This window comes from Carassius gibelio, chromosome A4, assembly GCF_023724105.1.
Source record: "Carassius gibelio isolate Cgi1373 ecotype wild population from Czech Republic chromosome A4, carGib1.2-hapl.c, whole genome shotgun sequence".
Classification (NCBI taxonomy): Eukaryota; Metazoa; Chordata; class Actinopteri; order Cypriniformes; family Cyprinidae; genus Carassius; species Carassius gibelio.
Window position 1 is genome coordinate 1,814,654 of NC_068374.1, and position 13,376 is coordinate 1,828,029.

The following is a 13,376-nucleotide window of genomic DNA, read 5'->3' on the forward strand; positions in this document are numbered from 1 at the left end:
GGGAATTTCCCCCAGTTTTTTTCATGGGATTGGGACGGGAGAGATTTGAAAATCCACTCCCATGTCACCGTCACCCTCTACTTCACACTCCTGCCACAGCATCCACGAGTCGCATTGGAGTGACGTCAACTCCCCCTTGGACTGATTGGCTAGAGGAGCAGCTGTCAATCTAGAACTCGTGGGCCAATGGTGATGCTGAAGCCTGCCCTGATTTGCATGAAACTCTATCTGCAACTTTTAGAAATGCAAGCGCAGAACGTGGAAACAAGAGCAAAGGGGAAAAGACCACAAGCACACAAAAAAATAACATATGAGCAGGGAACCTGATTTTGTTTGAGATTTGGAAAATTTTGAATTCATGTTTCAGTTTTGTGCAATATAATTTTAAATGTGTTTACATTTTTGATTTACGCTTATTATTTTTCGATCCATGACTGCGCTGTTTGTTATATTTAAAAAACTGCATTTGTTATTCGGTTTTATGCGTTATTATTTTACACGTGTTTTTATATATTTTATCTTTGCTTATTATTTTTCGATCTGTGGCTGCAATAGATTTGGCAGGATTCCAATCCCATAAAATACCTCAAATTAATTAAAATTGAAATTAAAATTAAAATGCTTAATTTTGTTGAGACTGTGGTGTGAAAAGGTTGCATTAGCATTTCAGGAAAAAAACACAAGCAATACATGGTGCTTTATAAGGTGCTGAATCTTTTTTGGTCCCAATTTTATACATATATATATTACAGACAGAAAGAAAGAAATGTTTTATTAATTTCAATAGTAGTCCACTGTATGAAGATTCTTTGGGTATAATATGTCACAGTTCGCTTAATTTTGCTATACTCACTTACATAAATGTATTATCGTGTCCTGTAACTACTAGTAAAATATATAAATATCAAAAATTATATCTGGAGTCTGAATAATTGTTGGTTTGACTGTGCATTAATTCTTGTAAAATCTACAAAGTAATTCAGTCAAGAGCAGTGAGTGATTTTCTGTCATTTTCTTGGATTAACATTACAGCAGTCAGTAGCTAAATTAGGCGCGGTCCCTTTAAGAGACGATGAACGCATCCAATATAATACACATCCCATTTTTACCCCTCAACTGTTTACTTTCACTTAATAAATAAATGACAGTTTTTTCGAGCATAATTTCCAAGGTGGATATTTTGACATATTTTGTATGTATTTGTCGACACAAGAGCAAAAAGAAGCTAATTCGATGTTCGAATTATTCGAAGTGTTTTGAGACGCCTCTCTCTGCGTGAGGTCTGAACACCAGAACACTGCGAGTACTGAATTGGGCTCTTTCACATCTTTTTGTTTGTTCAAACTGCGATTTGCATTTGTTCGTTCGGGTGCAGGAGGGACTTCGAGGAGAACTTTGCAGAAGAGAGCTCGGTTCAGTGTCGCTGTCCGTGATACTCTCTCTCTTTCTCTCTCTCCGCACCGAGCACAGCGCACGAGTAACAGCTACTCTGTTTAGCTTTTCCGTGTCTTGTGTTTGGATGCTTTAATGTTTAAATCGACAAGCGGTAAGGCTTTAAAACACAAGAAAAAGATTAGCTTTCGTGACGATGCGAAGCAGTGGCTCGTCAACTGTCCTGAGCATCTTTTTAGGCTGGCCTCAGCGAGTCGGGTGAGATATGAGGGCACAATAGCGGACCTGGGGGTGCTGGGGGCTTTAGTGAGTGATGGTTTGGGGGTTTATTGGTTTGTTCGGGTGGGCGATATGGCAAATATGAAAAAAATTATTCATTTTATTTGTATTTTATTTTATCATGTTTGTTTGTCATGTTGGTTTTTCTATTTTGCAAAGCTGTTTGAGAATCACAGCTAAACTAATTCGCTTGTTAAGTCTGGCGTCACGTAGCAGCGCTTCCGTGTCCAAACGCTCTATCAGTTACCACGAGAAAACAACAAAAGGTCCTAATATAAACTCACAATATGATAGAATACTAGCGAAAAAGTTATAATCTTAACCTTTAACTCCATACCGAAGTCCCAGATAGCCAGAAAATTATTTGTGCTTGGGACGCTGTGAGCACGGAGACTGTAGTGTATATCATAAGTTTGAAAGCGTTTAGCTTAAATGATTAATATGAATAAACAATGCTCATAAACGTCTGCTAAGGTCGTATTCTCAAGTGAAGTGAGTTGAGGCTTGAACTCGGAAACAGCACTTCTTACGTCATCACTTAACAACCGAATAGCCCTATAATAAAGACAAAGCTTATTCCAAAGGGTGGCCATATGCGCCGTTCATATGGGACACGTCCCGGCCAATATTACCTAAAACATGTAAAGCAGTTTGACCAATAACAAGCAGGTATTTTTTCATAATTGACTAATTATAGGGCTGCTTGTGAGAAGGTGAGATCTACAGGGAATGATAAAAGCGATGCAAAGCACATATTTGTTCATTCATTTGACTTGAATCGTTGCTGAACACGGATAAAAATAGACACCAATTTAGGTTCGTGAGAGCTAATCGAAAGCATTAGGAGCTGTCTGCTCTGCTCTCTATAGCTCATGAATGTCACACAACCTGGATATTTTAGGCAATATTAAAATCCTGGCTAGGACATGTCCCTTATGAATGGCTCATGTGGCCACCCTATTGTTACATTAACCCTTTAACTGTCACCCTGTCCTGTATACGGGATGCCTACATTTACTTCACTATATTACAATTAAATCTAATCTAATCTTGACAAACTATATATCGTTGGAAAGGTCTAAGACTCCCAACTATTTATTTTACCAATGTTTTTTGTAAAAAAAAAAAAATATGCAGGAAAATTAATAGATTAATTAATGACAAGAGTGCACCCTCAAAAATCTACATTATAACAGGAATTTGACCTTTTTTTTATTTTTTTAAATGGTACATCAATATCATGTTACAAAGTGTTTTCAGTCATGAATTTATAAAAATGTAGGTTTTTATCATGCACATTCAAGTCTATCTTTAAAATCGTGAGTGACTTAAGGTAACCAAATATGAAAAAGTTACGTCATTAAAGAAAGTAGTTTTTATTTACAAATTAGGCAAAATGAAAGAGGGGTATCAAAATCAGAAGGGGGTATCGCATTTTATGGCATTTTAAAAGGTTGCTGTTCGCTTAGTTCTGTTTTTATTACTACAAAGATATTATTTAAATACATCATAAATTATTTGAAGCGATTTGAAGTATCAAAGACAAGGTTAATTTGTATTTACCATTTTTATTTTTTATTTTTATTTTTTAGTAAAATTATGGTTTATTTTCGGAAGGAAACATAGAAAACTCTAAAAGGATATTAAGGCTGATCCGGCGTGATTTTATCACAGACATTAACCCCTTTACGTGCAAACATCGCTGACGGCCCCAGTTTATTATTGTTTCACTTTCACAGCACGTTAAACATCACTGTCTTACTTCATCTGGACAAACTGTGCATCAATGGAAAGTTTAAAGACTCAAGCTTCGATATTTGACCAATATTTTGATAAAACATTGTTGCAGTGACAGATATTTAGTGATTTATGTCAGAAGTGCAAAATAATAAATCCGTATTATGCCACATTTTGAATAGAAATTCACAACTCACTCATATTCAGTCACGTCAGCAGCGGTTTATTTGTGTTCACATAGACTCACTGAACAGCGTCAATAAGGATTTACAGACCAAAGATGCATATCTGCGGAGATATATGGATATATTTACTGATGTTTACTTCATATTTCTTCAGACAGAATCGTCATTTCTATTCATTTTCCACGGATTTACGCGATCAGATGATAAACACCCTCTCCCAGCGATCTCTGTGTGCGTGCAGTAGTCACAGCTCGTGCGGTGTGTGACTCAGACTCTGATTGGGCCTTCCCAATGTCAATATGAGAGTGTCATATCTGGACACCGCCCCATCGTGTCACATGCTTCCTGCACACTTCCTGGTAGTTATCTGGCCAAAACAACACTGAAACACCTCTGTACACACAAAATATCCAAATAATAAACTGGAGATTTTCTTGAGATCTGGTGCGTTTTTATAAAAAAAAAAAATTTGAAAATGTACATCTGAAATGCTAACTTGTGTAACGATGAAAAAGGCTATAAATAGAATATTTTTACAACAGTAAATGACCAAATTCCACCTGTGATCAATTGGGGTTTAAAGTGAGTTTTGAGTAAAAGTGTACTAATAATTTCATAAATTGTCAGATGTAGCTTGATGCTAACGTTAGCACCAATGCTACTAATAGCAGGTGCTTTTCTTCTTCATAATGCATTTTTGTCTCAATAATTCACGTAAGGTCGTAAGAAAATGTTTTGTTGTATTTTTATAGTAATACTTTTGATAAATAAGGGCTAAATGCAAAGAGAGACTGAAGTGAGATCGCTGCTTTGTAAAGCCTGAAAAACCACAATCAAGGCTAATAAAGGTGGAATAAAAACAAAAGAATAATGATAAAAGAATAATGCGGATAATGTGTCATACTTGGCGGAGGTGTGAAAGAACCGTTTGGTGAGAACAATACAATCATGATTCGGGCAGTTTTCAACAGTGAAACATACACAAAGAGCACAGGAAAGTTTACATGTGAGATCTTACAGAGATGACAAGGGCCATAAATCAATCTGATTAGCCTTCTCTAAAAACACACATGACATGGCCTTAGAAAATATTTCATAAAATTCACAGTTTTACAGATTCGATTATGAAATTTTTTATGAAGTCTTGGAAGACTTGTGGCCTTAGCTACACTGTGTTTTCAAACTCATTTCCTACATCAACATTTTTTTAAATACATTTAAAACATATGTTTTTAATATTTTTATTTTTGTTTTTATGTTTGAGCTTATATATCTCTATTATCATAACAGTCTGAGTGATTCTGATTCCTGAACAGTAAACTTTAAAGTGTCAGCTTTGTGAACAAAGGTTGATTATGTATCTAGTCAGAAAGAATCATGAGCAGAAACCTTTTTATTTTGGGTATGTAATTTCGGTCTCCATGCCAAAAAAGGGGGGTTACTAGTAAGGGGTTAAAGGAATCTTTCCTGATTCCAAGCCTTCAGCTCTACCCTGGGCCGAGGCCCTAACAATTAAGTTGGGTATGTAGCCTAGGCCTTTGGCTGTTAGGGGTACTGTCACAGACAGCCGTCTAAACGTCCCAGGGGCAACTCCCATAGAAATGGTAGTGTTGGTACTTAGTGCTCGCTATGATTCTGGCCTGCACTCCCCTCGGCATGGCGGCATGGGTATACTGTTCCCCATAGTGGCCCCTAGAGGACGCAGTTCTAAGTTCCCTTGAAAGGGAACTTCTCAGGTTACCTGATCAGGGAACGAGACACTGCATCCTCTAGCTCCCTTCCATGCTTTGGATGCAAGCTTCAGACGATGATGTTAATCCATGCATTTATGACCTCAAGGTTAGATTATTGTAATGATTTATTGGGTGGTTGTTCTGCACGCTTAGTAAACAAACTACAGCTAGTCCAAAATGCAGCAGCAAGAGTTCTTACTAGAACCAGGAAGTATTTACATTTACATTTATTCATTTAGCGGACGCTTTTATCCAAAGCGACTTACAATTGCTATATATGTCAGAGGTCGCACGCCTCTCGAGCAACTAGGGGTTAAGTATCTTGCTCAGGGACACATTGGTGTCTCACAGTGGATTCGAACCCGGGTCTCCCACACCACAGACGTGTGTTTTATCCACTGCGCTAACACCACCCACACTGAAAAGACAATGAGAGGTGAAAAGAAGTATGACCATATTAGCCCGGTCCTGTCCATACTGCACTGGCTCCCTATCAAACATCGTATAGATCCAGTCTGTATCCAGACCAGAGGGTCACTGCAGTCACCCGGATCCAGTACGTATCCAGACCAGATGGTGGATCAGCACCTAGAAAGGACCTCTACATCCCTGAAAGACAGCGGAGACCAGGACAACTAGAGCCCCAGATACAGATCCCCTGTAAAGACCTTGTCTCAGAGGAGCACCAGGACAAGACCACAGGAAACAGATGATTCTTCTGCACAATCTGACTTTGCTGCAGTCTGGAATTGAACTACTGGTTTCGTCTGGTCAGAGGAGAACTGACCCCAACTGAGCCTGGTTTCTCCCAAGGTTTTTTTCTCCATTCTGTCACCGATGGAGTTTCGGTTCCTTGCCGCTGTCGCCTCTGGCTTGCTTAGTTGGGGTTACTTCATCTACAGCGATATCGTTGACTTGATTGCAAATAAATGCACAGACACTATTTAAACTGAACAGAGATGACATCACTGAATTCAATGATGAACTGCCTTTATCATTATGCATTATTGACACACTGTTTTGCTAAATGTTGTTCAGTTGCTTTGACGCAATGTATTTTGTTTAAAGCGCTATATAAATAAAGGTGACTTGACTTGACTTGACGAAGAAGTGAATGACGTGTTCTCCCGGTGCCTGTTTATGGTCGCACCGGTAGTGACGTCAGAGGCTGTAGTCGGCCAACTAGTTGGGAGTTTTTTCAATGTATGCTTCAGACAGGGGTCACAATGAGCTGTTCCCCATAGCGAGGGAACCATGTTTACATTCGTAACCTGTGACGTTTTTTTATATATTTTTTTATGAGCAACTGGGATAGTGCCCCGCTGTGTACTCTGTGTACAGGGAGTGGCAGAACTGCAGGTATGTCGCAGTATATTGACTCCGCAGCGCCAAAACTGCAGCTGATAGAATGTGCGCTCCAGCACAATACAACAATATTTCTTCAAAAGCAGATTGTGGAGACATTTTTATCCTCCACTATCAAAAATCATATCACACCCCTGCCCTCGAAAGAAATCGCAGACCAAAGGCAAGACCGGACCGCTCTTATATAATACTCGCGGCTTTATACGTGCAAAATTTGGATGTGACTGTTGAGGGCACATAATATAACCTCTGGAGTGTGCGAGTACCAGATGGTTTAAAATACTTAAACATTATTGTGACAAGGCAACAATGACAGTGACATGATTAGTCAAGAGACAGTTCTTTTAGCTGTCCCGAAATGCAAGTGAAAGTCTTGTACCACATGCAGCGTGCAGGTCACTGTTGTGAAGACAAGATTCACTTATGTGAAGCACGCTCTAAGAGAGAGTTCATAAACTCTCTTGCATGTCATAGATGGCCATGGTGTAGCTGCTGCAGACACCGCGTTGCTGGAAGGGGTGGTTGGCTGGCGAGGCGGACCCCCAGACTTCAAAGGTTGGAAGGAACGCTTGTTATTGTTGGCACGATACAGATCAGATGGCTGGTTGGAAGAAGCAGACATAAAATGTGGGCAGGTTCCAGGTGAGTGGGAACCTTTACACCTCCAGCACTGTACTTGAGGGTTCTCCACGGGTTGGTTAGGGATTGGTCTTTGTAGCGTTGTAGGTGGTTTTATGGCCTTACGTCCCTCATATTGGATGTGCTATGCATAATCCTTCTCCAGCATAAACCAAGGGATGTAATGCTAGAAAATCATGACAACGGGCCAGATATAGCAATGGATCTGGGTCGTCGGATTGCCTTCCAAAGGTGAGAAACGTTAATTTCAGGTGGTCACTTCTTACCCCTGTAGCAGCGGATGGAGGTGCAAGTGCAGGTACAGTCACTGAGAGTGAAGGAGGAAGGGAAGGGAGCGAAGTAGAAACAGGAGGGGATGGTAATCTCTCCTTAATTAGATCCACCATCTTCTTTTCTTGAGTTTTGCTTCAGTCAATCATCTCAGTCTCAAACTTCCTTAAGTTGTTACAAAAACTAGCATTTTGACTGTTGCATTGCTGTATTTCTGTTGTCAGCTGATCATGGCTTTTTTGAAAGTGTTGTTGCATGGTTTTTAGGTCTTGTTGTACTTCCAGCTGAACCTGATCAACCATGAAGCGTACCTCAGATACAACAGTAGATTCTACTTTTTGAAGTTCACCTGATATCATGAGTTTTATGGCTTTCGTTAACTGATCAGCCTCAGACTCATCCTGTTTTCCTCTCGTGTCCAATAGGGTGAGAACTTGCTGCTGGTTTTCCCTCACATTGGTAGAAATGTTATTAATTTGGTCACTGTGCTGAGAAGAAGCTGCTTTCAACCCCTGGGTAAGTTCACTGACTGCTTTTGTCTGAGTTTTTACAAAATCCAGTAGTGTATCCCAATTACCTTGAACCCTTGAAGTAAGTTGGTGCATTTCTCTTCCAGGAGTTGGGAGTACACCGGGCAAATCCTGCTGGGTCACAGAGAAAGAAGAAAGGTCAGGTGATGTGCATAGCTGCATGGGGCCTGGCCCCTCTTCCCCGGAAAGGGTTTGTATTGGAGTGCTAATCTGGACATGTGATTCAGGGTACCTGGTTCTAAAAGGCACTTGTTTGTATGGAACATATGGTGAAGGATGACCATAGGTAACCGGAGGATGTGGGACAGGTGGCCATATAGGGGTTGCAACATCTGGGGGCGCTTCAATATCCACACAAGTGGACATAGGGGATGGTGTAGTGGTCATGTCTGCAAGTACAATGAAGTGTGTACAATGTTATATAAAATGTAAGGTGTATGTGTCAGGAATCAATCAGAACATAAAACAACAGTATTACAATGTTGTACCAGTGTTCAATAAACAAGTCTAACCAACATACATAAATTTGAAGTTTCTTTCTTTAAGTATTTAAACACCAGGTAACACTTTAATTGTCCTCATTAATTGTTACCTCTCCTTAAATACAGGCTTTCCCCCCCACAGTTTAAAGGACACAGGTTACAAAATACACCTTCCCCTAAAAGGCAACAAAATTGTCAATCACAGTTTGTAGAGGGTGTTTTACAAAAAAAAAATTCAGTTCAAGTTTATCAAAAAAAACACACACAAACAAAAAAACAACATTCCATATATATAATTTTTTTTTTTTTATTTATTTAATTCATGTCCCTGTTCTGGCGCCACTTCTGTAACGGTAGCAGGCCCAAAGAAACTTAAATAAAACGTTTAATTTAACTATACACAGTTCGGGCGCCAGACAAGCTTAATCTTGTCAAAATACAAATGCTATTTGTTGCTTTTTACCACGGAATGTCTCTATTAGCCACCGATTACAACTCACACAAAGAAAGTTAACCTTCACAGTTATATATTTTCACCAAACTAACAAGGAAACAAAAACAAACAAATAATTCACAAGTTCATTGTCATGTTATATAGGTACATTCTCGGAAACAATGAAAAAAACACACACACAAAGGAGATGAAATAAGATAGGAAAAAAAGGTTATGCACCCTTAGTTTCCCACATTATTTCCTCAAAACGAGGTACTGGAAACAGAAAGGATGAAAGAGTATAAAGAGATCACCTTAGTTTCAATTCAAAATAAAAAAGACATTCGTTCTTTAATACATAAAAAACGCATTACAAGGAGAAAAGAACTATATATATATATATATATATATATATATATATATATATATATATAAATACTTTTACACTCTGAATGGGCGTGCTTGAATGTTCAGGTATGTTTGCGTGTTAGTGTAGTGTGTGTGTTTGTGAGGAGAGCTGAGCCGATAATGGCAGGGAGGAAACAGTTTTTTTGTCGGTTGGAGTCTTTTAAACTAAGGAAGCTTAAACAGGAATTCGTTCACCTGAGCAGCTCACTGGCTCTCGTCAGCCCCAAAGACTACGTCACCCTGCAACCAGCAGCCGAGAGTGCATGCCGCACTACAGAGATCGCCACGAAAACACGCATCCGCTTCAGTGACTTAGACTGGCTCAAACAGCAGCGATGGGTTCAGTATCACCAACTAGGTGGTTTTCTCAGATAATCGGTTTTCTCTCTCGCTCTTTCCTTCTCTTTCCAATTTCCAGTTAATTTACTTCCCTCCTCCATCCAGCCAAACAGCAAAAAAAAACAAAAAAAAAACCTCTTTTTTTTTTCTCGTACTGCCACAGTACATCGGCTGCTTTCCTTTAAGCAGTTCCTAATCGTCCATCTTTGGCATCAAATGTATCGTTTGGAGGACAATGAAGAAATCACCCTCAGAATAGATAGCAAAATTTTATATTTGTATATCTACAGTTGGCGACTGATCAGATGTTTTGGTGTATGTATATTTAAATCATGTGCATAGACATTTAAGCTAATAGATTCATGTGTTGTTTTTTGTAAATAATAACAATTGAAATTAGTGTTTTAATAAGGCACATATTGCAAATCTATACACTATTATACTATTACTATCACTATACTATTACGTTAATAATAGGTTTGTCTATACTCTTAACCCTTTGACACGTACGATCACACCGGTGTGATTAGAACGTTCAGTAAATCACGTGATCAACTGCTAAATTCAAAATTTCAAACTTTAGCTTTCACTGCTTTCCCGCTTTGACTGGCACTGAGCCAGAGACAGACGTGCTCAGCTACAATTATTATCACAACTGTTCAGTGTATTTTAATGTTTATTTTATGTTTCATTCACTTTAAATTGCACTACACAATAACAGAAATATAGGTTGTTATTGCACACTCATATTTATAACAGTAAAAGAACATTTTAAACATGTAATATTAATATTTATTCAAGTCAAACACATACCTTGTAGATAACAGCACAACGCAAGTGTCAGCGACGCGTGAACAGCGGGTATCTTTTCAGACGTGCGTGCATGTTAATCAATGAGTGCATTCACTCCAGGAGCAGCGTGTGAGCGTCAAGCAGGATCGTCGCGTGAGATGCAGTGAAGCGGGGGTTACAGTCATATATTTCGGGAAACATGGATGATCTTGCATGTTGTAAATCCAGCAAGCTCTAAGTCCAACTCTCCATCAGTGTTGTAAACAAATAATGGCGGCGCCCATAGCCCTTCACGTGATAACTTACCAATCAACAAACATGTTTTTTTTTCTTATATTAATACCACATTAGGAGTTAACTTACATATATTTAACAATTGTTAATAACTACAAGTTTGTAAATATTTTGTATAAATAAATTTACTTTAACTGTCATGGATTGCGAGTCTATTTTTCCCGCTGACAACTGATGTAAAGCTGACGTCACCGTTACCTCACAATCGCCTTTGTTGTAATTTAAAGACACAACTTTAATCCAGCTCACCAACATAAGAGAAAATGACAGATAATACATTTAAACGAAGAAAACTGACAAATGAGGAAATTTAGGAATTTTTTTTTAATTCTGATGAGGAGATTTTTGACAGCGAGGCAGAGAGTGACAGTGATGAGGATCTTCCCCCAAATCTTGAAGCTCTGGACAACTTTGAAGACGAAGAGATGACACCAGTTCCTAATGAGGCAGAAGAGGTAACATTAAACTCATTGTTGTGGAAGGCAACCAACCTTTTTTATCCTCCTGGCCCAGGCAATTTTAACAACCAGCACTATGGTGTGCAAAATTCACCAGAATCACCCAGTGAGGTAAATTGTTTTAAATTGTTTCTAACGGAAGATGTCATGGGAGAAATTGTGGAGGAAACAAACCGATATGCCTCTGACTTGCAAGAGAACGAAATGAAAGGGAAGCTGGTTAAATGGGTTCCAACAAATATCCCTGAAATGTACACATTTTTAGCATCAGTTCTCTTAATGGGTGTGATCAAAAAACCATCACTTCGTGATTACTGGAGCACAGACTCCATGCTCTTGACCCCATTTTTTGGGTCTTTGTTCTCACAGGATCGCTTCCTTCTGCTCCTCCGCTGTCTTCACTTTGCAAACAATGCGACAGCAGTTTCCAATGACCAGCTGAAAAAAATCAGACACATATTCACTGCGCTCACCTCCTCTTTTCGTCGCATTTTTGTGCCATACAGGGATCTGTGTGTGGATGAGTCTCTGATGAAGTGGAAAGGCAGGCTGGCATTTCGTCAGTTCATTCCATCTAAACGGCAAAGATTTGGGATCAAGCTTTTTGTTTTGTGTGATGTGCTAACTGGTTATGTGGAGGACATGATCATTTACACCAGATCCTCCACTGACATCCAACATTACCCAGGACTTGGGATTTCTGGGTCCGTTGTGATGACACTCTTAGCACCTTACTTGAGCAAATGTCATGTTCTATATGTTGACAACTGGTACAGTAGTCCCACACTTTTCCAGCACCTCTTGTCACTTGGCACTGGAGCTTGTGGGACCGTGCGCGGACACAGAAAAGGGATGCCAAAGTTCACCTGCAAAATGAAAAAAGGTGAGGTGAATTCAAAGAGAATGGGTCGCAGTTGGCAGTAAAATGGCATGACAAGAGGGATGTTCATGTCCTTACCACAGTCCATCCAACTGGTATGGCAGCCACAGGCAAGCTGGATCACCTCACTGGGCAACCAATGATGAAGCCAGTCTGTGTGCTGGAGTACAACAAAAAGATGGGTGCAGTTCACAAAGCTGATATGATGACTGGTTTTCATGAATGCACCAGAAAGTCTACCAAGTGGTACAAGAAAGTATTTTTTCATGTACTCGACACGGTTTTACTCAACAGCCACATCGTCTACCGGCAAATTACTGGTGAGAAATGGATACAAATAAATATAAACGAGATAAAAAGTGCTAACATTTTTAGTTAATGTAATTTAAAGTGTTAACAAATTCACAATAATAAACAAACCACACAGTCACATTTTATTATTTTCTCCTCACTTCCTATTGATGTGCTCTACTATGAGTAGGAAAGGAAATCACCTCCCTACAATTCAGGACGAACCTGATGAGAGGGCTGCTGGAGGAGTACAGCACATTGCGAGGTCCAACCAAAGGCGGGCGTCCTGCCTTGGACACTCCTCTGCGCCTTACAGCCAGGCATTTCCCATCTGAAGTCCCTCAGACCACTTCCCAGGGCAGCAAGACCAGGCGGCACTGCAAGGTCTGCCTCTCCAGCACACGCAAGGGCAAGCAGAGGCGCCTCACCAAGCACATGTGTGTGCCATCCAACACTCCCTTGTGTGCTGTCCCGTGTTTTGAGGAGTACCACACACTGAAGCATTATTAAGCCTGTAAAAAGTCAAAGTATATTAATTCATGATGATACATTGTTAATTATTATTTATTGTAATCATATTATTAAGTGTGTATAATAGTTTGCTTTAAACAAAACCATTTATTAAAAGTCAGTATATTTATAGTTTTTTTTGTTTAATATTTATTGTACATATATTTGTTTTTATATTTGTTTACAAAGCTGATATGATGACTAGTTTTCATGAAGCATTATTAAGCCTGCCGGGAGGGGGGAGTACTGTCACACCTGGACTCATTTAGTGTGTTTTTGCCCGTGACCCAGTTTCTGTCTTTCCGGGTTTGGTTTGATTAGTTCCCAGGTGTGTCTATTCTATTCCTCATGTGTTCCAT

The 13,376-nt window shown here is 39.4% G+C and overlaps 1 long non-coding RNA gene across 3 annotated transcripts; it reads right to left on the reverse strand.

Annotated features, from left to right (window-relative positions):
- Positions 1 to 11,190: 11,190 nt before the first annotated feature.
- LOC127968586 (uncharacterized) lies at positions 11,191 to 13,025 on the reverse strand. 3 transcript variants are annotated; one of them, XR_008156022.1, is made up of 5 exons: positions 12,733 to 13,025; positions 12,295 to 12,376; positions 12,021 to 12,202; positions 11,810 to 11,910; positions 11,191 to 11,316 (listed from the first exon to the last, which is right to left on the reverse strand). It is a non-coding gene; the product is annotated as an uncharacterized LOC127968586 (long non-coding RNA). The 3 variants fall into 3 exon arrangements; XR_008156023.1 differs by having other exon boundaries at positions 12,135 to 12,202; positions 12,733 to 13,018; XR_008156021.1 differs by having other exon boundaries at positions 12,124 to 12,202; positions 12,733 to 13,015.
- Between the last annotated feature and the right edge of the window lie 351 nt (positions 13,026 to 13,376).